The sequence below is a fragment of the Octopus sinensis genome, linkage group LG1 (assembly GCF_006345805.1).
Source record: "Octopus sinensis linkage group LG1, ASM634580v1, whole genome shotgun sequence".
In the NCBI taxonomy this organism is placed as follows: domain Eukaryota; kingdom Metazoa; phylum Mollusca; class Cephalopoda; order Octopoda; family Octopodidae; genus Octopus; species Octopus sinensis.
The window spans coordinates 76,493,214-76,502,829 of NC_042997.1; the positions used below are offsets into that span (position 1 = coordinate 76,493,214).

The 9,616-nt window shown below is 40.4% G+C and overlaps 1 long non-coding RNA gene across 1 annotated transcript; it reads right to left on the reverse strand.

Moving 5' to 3' along the window:
• Positions 1 to 5,817: 5,817 nt before the first annotated feature.
• LOC118762973 lies at positions 5,818 to 6,028 on the reverse strand. Its single transcript, XR_004998727.1, has 2 exons — positions 5,950 to 6,028; positions 5,818 to 5,919 (listed from the first exon to the last, which is right to left on the reverse strand). It is a non-coding gene; the product is annotated as an uncharacterized LOC118762973 (long non-coding RNA).
• Positions 6,029 to 9,616: the final 3,588 nt, after the last annotated feature.

The following is a 9,616-nucleotide window of genomic DNA, read 5'->3' on the forward strand; positions in this document are numbered from 1 at the left end:
TTTCTTGTCTTGAGATTCATGGTCAAATGGCTGGGTGGAATTGCATGAAAAATTACACAGATGTGTAGAATGATCCAGTGGTGATACAGGGTTTTGTATTTTTTCATAGCTCCCATGGTTACCGAGATAATCTTCTATAATAATACTCTTGTGTTTATGAATGAGAAAGGAAGGGGTGATAGATGAATAAGGAAGGAAGGGGTGATGTCATACTTGGTAGTGGGATGATGAAAATTGTATGCTGAAAAATAAATGAATCAGCGTTTCAACTCTGTGTGAATATATGTGTGTGTATGTAAAAGGAGGGTATGTGAATGTGTGTGTGTTTGTGTGTGAGTGCGTGTGCGCACGCAATGGAAGTGGGATAGTTCATCTTTGTTTGCTTAGTATTTGGGCTTATTTTTAGATTTGGTTGAATCTTGGTTTTTTTTTTGTTGGTCAGTTATTTATAGTGTTTTGACAGAAAAAAGTCATTCTAAATTTCTTTTTTAATGTATGTGTACCCAAAGAAGTCGAATGTTTACACAGAGCAGGTTTTACAGCCACATCATCTAAGCTGACTGGGTGAAACTGGGCTAGCTGCTATCGAGTGAGGTCGTTGCTAGTGCCGCTGGACTGGCTCCTGTGCAGGTGGTACATAAAAAAACACCATTTGAGCATGGCCGTTGCCAGTACCGCCTGACTGGCCCTTGTGCCAGTGGCACGTAAAAGCACCCACTACACTCTCAGAGTGGTTAACGTTAGGAAGGGCATCCAGCTGTAGAAACTCTACCAGATCAAGATTGGTGCCTGGTGCAGCCATTTGGTTTGCCAGTCCTCAGTCAAATCGTCCAACCCATGCTAGCATGGAAAGCGGACGTTAAACAATGATGATGATGATATATATAGATACACACACACACATACACACATATGCATATATATATAAATATATATAAATATAATTGAAACACTCCTGTCACGACCTGGGACCTTGAAGACTGCTATAATGCAAGAAAGTATACTAGACCCTTTATATTTTATATTCAATATTTCATCTATTCAATAAGACAATCAATACTTGATTTCATTTTACTATATATATTATTTATACTATATATTCTATATTCTACATTAATACTATAAAGAATATAAATAGAACATAAATTACAGACAGAGTTGGAATTTCTTTGAATAATATATAAATATATATATATATATATATATGTGTGTGTGTGTGTGTGTGTGAATATATATATCTTTATCATCATCATCATCATCATTTAATGTATGTTGTCCATGGTTTGACCAGAGTTGGCAATCTGGGGAGCTGCACCAAACTTCAGTCTCATTTGGTCTGGTTTTTATGGCTGGATGCCCTTCCTAAAGCCAACAACTTTACAAAGTGTACTGGGTGCTTATATGTGGCACTGCAAGGGTGCTTTTAAGTGGTGTTGCACAACACTTTTACACAGCATTGCATGGGCACTTTTATGTGGAACTGCATGGGCGCTTTTAAGTGGCACCACCATGATTGCTTCTTATGTGGCATCAGCCCAGGTTTTTTTGCAAGTCACTCCTCACCATCAGGGAAACTGGTCTTAACACCTCTACTGCAGAGTATGGGTCTTCTTGAGTACAGCAAGGTGCCAAGCATCTTGGTCCTTTATCATCTTGCCTGAAAAGTTCAGTGTCCTGAGGTTGTCAAGTTGTGGTATAGTGTTTTTAGCAACATCTGCTCATTGCATTTGATGTCACTCATGGTAGTATGAAATGTTATCACAGATCAGTAGTTAGCTGGTCATTCAATGGGGCATTAACATATTAGCAGTAGCAGACTTTACATGGGAGTAGCTATATTTGATGGTTTTTGGTTGAAGTTGAAGCTGGGTGATCAGCATGGGTAAGGTTGTAGTCCATACTGGTGGTAGCCAAACTTTGAATGATATATCTGGCGTGTCAGCTGCCAGTGGCTAGAATTTCATCAACAGAGCATACATATGGTGAAAAGAATAAGATGGTTCATTCTTCCTGTTGCTAGATAATGCAGCTTAAAGAAGTTTGTGTAGTCTCTTGTGGAGACAAAGTTGGCAATTGTGAGTTCCAAGTGACTGGTAGGTGGGGCCTGTCAATGAGGGAAGTTGTTCTGATAGATAGTTGTTGAGTCTTCATATGAAGTGGGACATCGAGTTGGAATTTTCCATATCCATGCACTGAAGTAGTGCATATACTGTGTACACCTTTTGTTAAAGCCATTGGCTGTCATGCTTGTGTAGTACCTTGTGATGCCATTGGATGGTGTAACTCTATAGGCTACAGCTTTTAAGAAGCAGGATCCTCTCAATACAGTTAAGATGTGGATTGGAGCCTGTTATAGCATGCAATGTTTAAAATGATGTCTAAGCAGAAGTAACTGACCTTAATATTGCAGTGACTGAAGAGTTTATATTAGTTATGGGTTCAAGGGAAATGTTTTCTAATTAGCTTCAGGAAGCTCCTTGCTATGTTAGTTGAAACTTTAGGTTAAATGGAGGGTTGGACCAGATTCTTTTTCTCTTTCTAATTCTCATTGGGGTTGGAGTTGGCTTGGGGTGCCTTCCATATATATATATATATATATATATATATATATGTGTGTGTGTGTGTATATCCACTCTTTGCTAATGCTCAGTATAGTGTGTGCACACATGGGACCCTGTTGAAGATGTCTCTGTCTGCCAACAGTTTTGAGATTCTTCTACTTGTGTCTGTGACCAGATTTCTAATTACAGCTGGTGTGAGGCTGGAGTTTATGTTGATGTAAACTGTTTCCTTAGGCTCTCTGTAAGGGTGGTGCTGGCTTGTCTTTAAGTTCAAGGTTACATCCAGAGAGATAACCATGGTCAAATTGTTGATTGTTATAGCTAGGCTTTCTTTGAAGATCTTTATCAGACTCTTCCTGAACTTGTCCAAAGTATGGCCATTCTTATGGTTTGAAATCAACCCTATACAGAGGCAAGCTATGGGGTGAATATGTGCTTCCTTAGAGTATCCAGGTTGAGTAATCCAATGTGATTTTGATCTTGTCCCCATCATAGTTCCTTATTGATGTGTTGATGAGTGGGTTACTTTCCCTCTTTAATCAGTAGGGATCATTGTGAACCAAGGTTGTCTTTCTAGAGTCTATGATGATACTGATATCAAGGTTGCTGATTTTGGTGAATTGCATGTCAAAGCTTAAAGCCTTCCTGAGGTGGGTTTTTTATATTGAAGGGTAAAAATCCAAGATATTGAACTAGGGGAACTTGCAGGCTGAATGCTTGCTCTTCAGTATTGTTTTCCACCTTCTACTCTTCAGATCTTACTGTGATGAGTTCTGGATCCACATGAACATTGAGCAAAATGATTCATAAACTCAACAGCCCTGATTGTTCCATCATCTGAGCATTCAATTTCCCTATTGATCTCATTTTCAAGTATCAGGACCTCATCCCCTCTCTTTTAGTTGCTTCCCTTCCATTTAACATCAATGACATGAAATATGCTCTTTGCATTTTCAATTCCATTTTCTTTTCTCTTGATCCTTCTCACCTCTTCTACACCTTGGATTTCATATCCCTCTATACTGTCATCCTCCATAGTCTCCTGGCCCTCCACTACTCCCTCAATTATCACACTATCCTCACATCCAGTACACTCACTCTTCTCTGGCTTGTAAAACTTATGCTCACACTTAACTGCTTCTCATTTGGTGATGTGATCTACTTGCTGAGGGAACAAGAATTGGCCACTATATTGACAACTTATTTGAAAGCTATGTTGAGGTCCAAATCATGGAGTTCACTGGACTTGCCCCAGACTTATACATAAATGACTGTATTGTTGCAACCGTCTTCTACAAACAACTGAATAACTTAATCTCTTTCATCAACTCTTTCCATTCCTCTCTTCAATTCACTTCCATCATTTCTGAATCCTCTATTAACTTTTTGGACGTCTCTTACTCCATGAGTCAACCAAGCCGCTCCTTTACCATATTGCTTTCTTTAAAGACACTGTTTCCTATTCTTGAATTGACTTTTCTTTCTCCTGCCCTTCCCATGCACTATACCTTGCTCCACACCTCTGTCTCTACCATTTGTGTAACTGCAACCAAGCTTTTGAGACACAGTTTCAGCACTTGGCCTGTCTCTAAGTTGACTGGGCATACCCCTTTCACTCTTGTCCAAGCCACCCTAACAGGAGCCCACCAAATTGACTGCACACCTGTCCTCACACCCACCTTACTCCCAACTGCATTTCTCTTTTCCCTTTTTTTCCACCCTTCTGGCATATCTTTTCACTGGAAGTTCCTATATGTCTTCGAACTCCTCCAGTCCAATCCTACTACTGTCCATCTATATGTCAACTCACACCTCTCCTCTTTTAAACATGCCCCAAACCTGCTCAACTTACTGTTCTGTAGCGCATCTCTCCTATTCTGATCACTTTCCCATCACTTTCTCTCTATAACATCGTTTGACAGTGTCAACTATCTTTCCCCCACTGCATTCACTCTTTCTTCCACATCCTCTCTCTCTCTACGTCTGTCTGCATTCATAGAGAGAATTATTATTGCCACCAGCACCACACAATCATGAGAACAAATATTATGAATCGGATATTTATTGGGTTAATTTATATATGTGTGTGTTCTATATATAAATATGTATATATACTGTATATACAAAGTGTGTATATCTGTGTATATATATATATATAATTTGTATACATTTGTATATATAATGCCTATATATGTACATATATATATATATATATATATGTATATATATATAATGTGTGCATTATGTGGTCAGTTGAGCTGAAAATATGCACACCTATGTTAAAAGTGCTGGCGAGTTTGCATGCCAACTATTTTTTTCCTCAAATGAAGGGTGTGACCTGTAGGACAAAATTCCTCATTTTATAAAATGTGGCCCAAGTAGACCCGAATGAAATCAGGTTATATTAACCAAAATGTGAAAAGGGGTCTAAATGGGACTGGAAGGGGATTAAAATTTACAGGAGCGGGTGTTTAGGAATTCTCTGTTACATCAAGCTAAAAAATTTTCGCCACCCTTTAAATCTTCAATGTGTTGCCGTTCATGATGAAGAAATTTTGAATGCTTGCCATGGTGAGTCTACTGTTGTGAGAAAGAATCACTTCAAATCTTGGTGTTTAGGAATTTTCTTTTACATCAAGTTCAAAATTTTACACCAGCCATTAAAGTGCTATTATGTTGCTGTCCGTCGTTAAGAAATACCAGCCATGGTGACTCAGATTGTATCCCTTCAAACTTTGGTTTCCAATATTTTTTTATTTTTATTCAGCTCACAAGTTCGTTTGTCCCTTTTAAATGTTAGTGTTTTTGCTGTCTGCCTTGAAGCAGACCTTTCCGTTGTCACTGCTTGATATTTATGGTTGATCTTTCAAAATATTTTCTTTCTCAACTTACTCAAGATCTTTTGTTGTTTATAAATGGGAGATATATAGTAAGAGAAAGCAAGAGAGAGTCCGAGAGAAAGGAAGAGTAAGAGAGTGGGAAAGTGAGAGAGAAAGGAGAGAGAAACAAAGAGGGAGAATGTAGTGATAAAAAAACAGAAAGGAAGCAACAGAAAGTAACAACCACACTCTTACCCGCGTGTAGAGCGGGTCATCTTAGGCTAGTTTATATATTATATATATATATATATATATATATAAAATAAGTTAAAAAACATAATAAATGTTAAGTTGAAAAGACTTTTTCAATTCCTGAGCATTATACTAATACATCTGTTTGTTTTCTACACCACCTGTCTTTGTCTTTTGTTTTTTTCGTGTATTCTCCCCATATAATACATGCTCACGTGGTCGCACCAGTTGATCCTGTCTCCTCTCGTCACCCACGAACTTCTCTACTGGACTTTCTACCTTTCTACCTTTTACAGATTCTCTTTTGGACTTTCTACACTCTGGCTGCACCTCTCCTGCCTATGGATTACACTGGACTCTACTGTTGATATATATATATATATGTATATTTCTGTAGAAATAGTAACTGTAGTTACAGTGAATGACATCCTTGTGATTGACCGAGAGTGTTGAGTAGAGAATCAATCAAATATGGATATTGAAGATGATACAGATCTGGAATTGGAAATAGGAAATTGGAATTGGAAAAGCAATATAGAGGAGACTGGAAGTAGCTGTGAGTGCAGGCAATGCCATCAGACATTTGGTACCCAAGTGGGACTGAAGATTTATCAAGGCAAGAAGAGTTTGAAGAAACTGAATCAGTGTATCTCATTTGACCATCAAATCATAATGGATTGATAAATGTTTCAGCTGAAGCTCCTTCAAAGTCTTTAGGTCAAGATACTTCTTTGCCAGATGAGAAGAAACCAAATATTTTGTGGCCGGATGCAAATGAGAAGGCTAGTTACAAAACTTTTGAAGAGAAAGTATGCAAGATGCTCCATAAAATAATGGGTCAACCCAAGACTAGGTGCATAAGCTTGCAAGCACAATACATGAGATAAGTGTTGAGTTATTTAGTGTAAAGGTGGGTGGAGGGTGGTAAGGAGAAACTTATTGCTAAACCCAGTGAAAGAAGACAAGAAAGAAAGATGAAGTAGTTGAGACAAGGACTTACGGAAGCAGTGAAAACAGACCAGACCTCTGGAGAAGGAAGGTTTGTTAGTCCTTTCAATATCAACAAGAAAGAAGCCAGATATGACAATATAGTGTGAGGAATGTAAAATAATAACCTTGCTGAATTAACTGTTTCACATGAAGACAATTTAGATGCAGCACAGGTTAGGAAAGATGAATGTTATGAGACACTACTGGAAGACTGTAGATGCTGGTTGAAGTGCAGTACTCTTTCATGTAGAAATTGAATATAGAGGTCCTATTGGGACCAGACTGAGATGGTGGCTGCTGTCAATTGTGTCCAAAATTGGCAAGCAAAAGTCATCATGAAGAAGATCCAGGTAACAGTTGGGAGAGCCAACCATTGGATATGGCTGGAAAGGAATGCTGAAACCTGGTTGGCAAGATGGGAATCATAAAAGGGCATCTTGTTGAATACTAGTCAATCAAAACAGTTGGGTGGAACCTCACATCAGTGAGCAGGGTGACAGTGTACTCTCTTGATGACCCCTGAAACATTCTGGCATCTAGTCTGCAGAGCTTTTGAGTAACTGCATTTGCACTGTCAAACTGTTTCTTTCTTTCTCTCTCTCTCTCTCTTGATGTATCCAAACAATTGTAGTGATTAATAAAAGTTCTTGTATCTTCCATCTTTTGTTTCACATATATATATATGAAAAGAACGTGAAAAAATAAACAGAGAACAAAAAAAGCTTTAGTGGCTAGCGGTCAATCATGGCGATGGCCAGAGAGAGGTGGTCAGACAGGAGACCTCGGAAGAAGGGGAGATAATTAAGTAGTGGTGATCCCAAAACGAAGGTGCGTGTATGTGCATGTGGATAGGGACTGGTGACCTTGACATGTAGGTGCGTGGATGATGGTGTGGATACTGGGAAGTGGTCAATGCTAGTGTGCGCAGGGTGGTGCGATGTAGTGTTGTTGTGTGGTGTGGTATGTTGTGTTGTGATGTGGTGGTGTGTGGTGTGGTGGTGTTGGGGATGGGGTGTGGTAGAAGCAAGGGTGGGGTGTAAGGGTAGGGTGTGGGTTGGGGTGAGGGTGTTGGGGTAGGAGAGGGGTATGTGGGAGTGGGGTGTGAGGGTGTTGGGGTAGGAGAGGGGTATGTGGGATTGGGGTGTGAGGGTGGGAGTGGAATGTGTGGATGTGGTATATGTGGGAGTAGAATATGTTGGGAGTGGGATAGGATGTATAGGGATGGGGTAACTATGAAGGGAGAGGGTGGTAGGGAGAAGGTGGGTAGGAGTGAAGAGAGGAAGTAGGTGTCAGAGCAAGAGAGGAGAGGTGGGTGGGAGTGAAGAGAGGAGGTAGGTGTGAAAGGGAGAGAGGGGAGAGTTAGATGAAGAGGGGAGGGGAGTTGAGCACATGTGGTGCAAAGGAGCGAAGAGAGAAGATTAATTCCTGTTCATTGTGAAGATGGAAGTCTGGATGGCCTCTGTACAAGGATGATATGAACTCAGACTGTTGTAAAGAATGACCGGTAGAGCATGAGACTGGAGTGTCATTGCCAAGTCTGATGTCTCTAAGGTGTTCTGCGAACCATTCAACCAAGCGGCATCCTATTTGACTGTTGTACAGAGAAGGACAGAGAGAGCAGGAGATGCAGTAAATGATGTTGCTAGAAGTGCAGGTGGAGGTGTCAGTGATATGATAGTGTCGATGATGGGTGCCTGTGAGGATGGTGGTGATGGAGGGGTAGTGGCAAGTGCGGCAGCATGGGCAGGAGCAGGGGAACAAGCCTGGTTGGGAGGTGGTGTTAGGGAACAAACTGTGAACCAGGAGGTCATGTAGGTTGTGGGCTCGTTTGAAGGAGGGGAGGGGTAGGTTAGGGAAGATGTACAAAGTAGAGGGGTTGGACTAGAGTCGCCGGAAGGCTCAGAATGGTTCGTTGGAGAGATGGGGTGGTAGGTGAGGGGAGATGTGCGATGGCGGAGTGGGTGCGGGGAGAGAGAGCAGATGCACAGTCCATGGAATGTGCTCTGGCAAGGGCGGTGCGGATAGTGGTGAGGGGATATCCATGAAGGACGAAGTGGTGAGCCATGTGTTGAGACTGAGTCTCAAAGTCATGGTTGTCACTGCAGAGTCTGCGCAGATGGAGGAATTGGGAGTAGGGGATGGAGAGTTTGCGTGTTTTGGGTGGGAAGAGGAGAAATTGAGGTATGAGTGTGAGTTGGTGTGTTTGTAGTGGATGGAGGTGGTGAGAGTGGAGTGATGAATGCTGACCGAAATGTCGAGAAAGGCAACGGAAGTTTTGGAAATAGTGCAGGAGAATTTGAGGGCAGGATGGAAAGATTTGACAAAGGAGAGGAAGGAGTCTAGTTGTTCGTGGGAGAGTGAGGTCACACCAATAGAGTCGTCAATATAAGGACCATATAGTTCAGGAGTGGGATCAGTGAATTTTGAGAATATTTGGGCCTCAACATAGCCAATGAACAGGTTTGCATATATATATATATATATATATATATATACTAGCAGTATCGCCCAGTGTTGCTCGGGTTTGTAAGGGAAATAACTATATAAGCATTTTTAGAGAGTTATAGCAAAAAAATAGCAAAAAAATGCATTAAAAATGGAAAAAATGATGGTAATTTTTTTTTTAAATCGTTGAGTCATCGTAGACATTTTTAGAGAGTTACTTCCCTTATATAATAGCGAAAAAATGCATTAAAATGGAAAAAATGATGGTAAATTTTTTTTAAAATCGTAGACTCATCGTAGACGCGCGCTAATACCCAAAAGGGCTCGATATGAATCACGACTATAAGATACCCGGTTTTGGTTAAACTGCACCGCAAAATGTGGGAGTAGTTAGGAATCTAAATCGTAGGAGACAGACACACAACTTCACTTTTATATATAAAGATTTGTGCAACAACTAAAACATTCGGTTGTGCAAATTGTTGGCACAGTAAACCTGCCCTGTGTGGCGGTTTTTGCTGTTTTTGTGGATCTGTTTCAGCTTTTTTA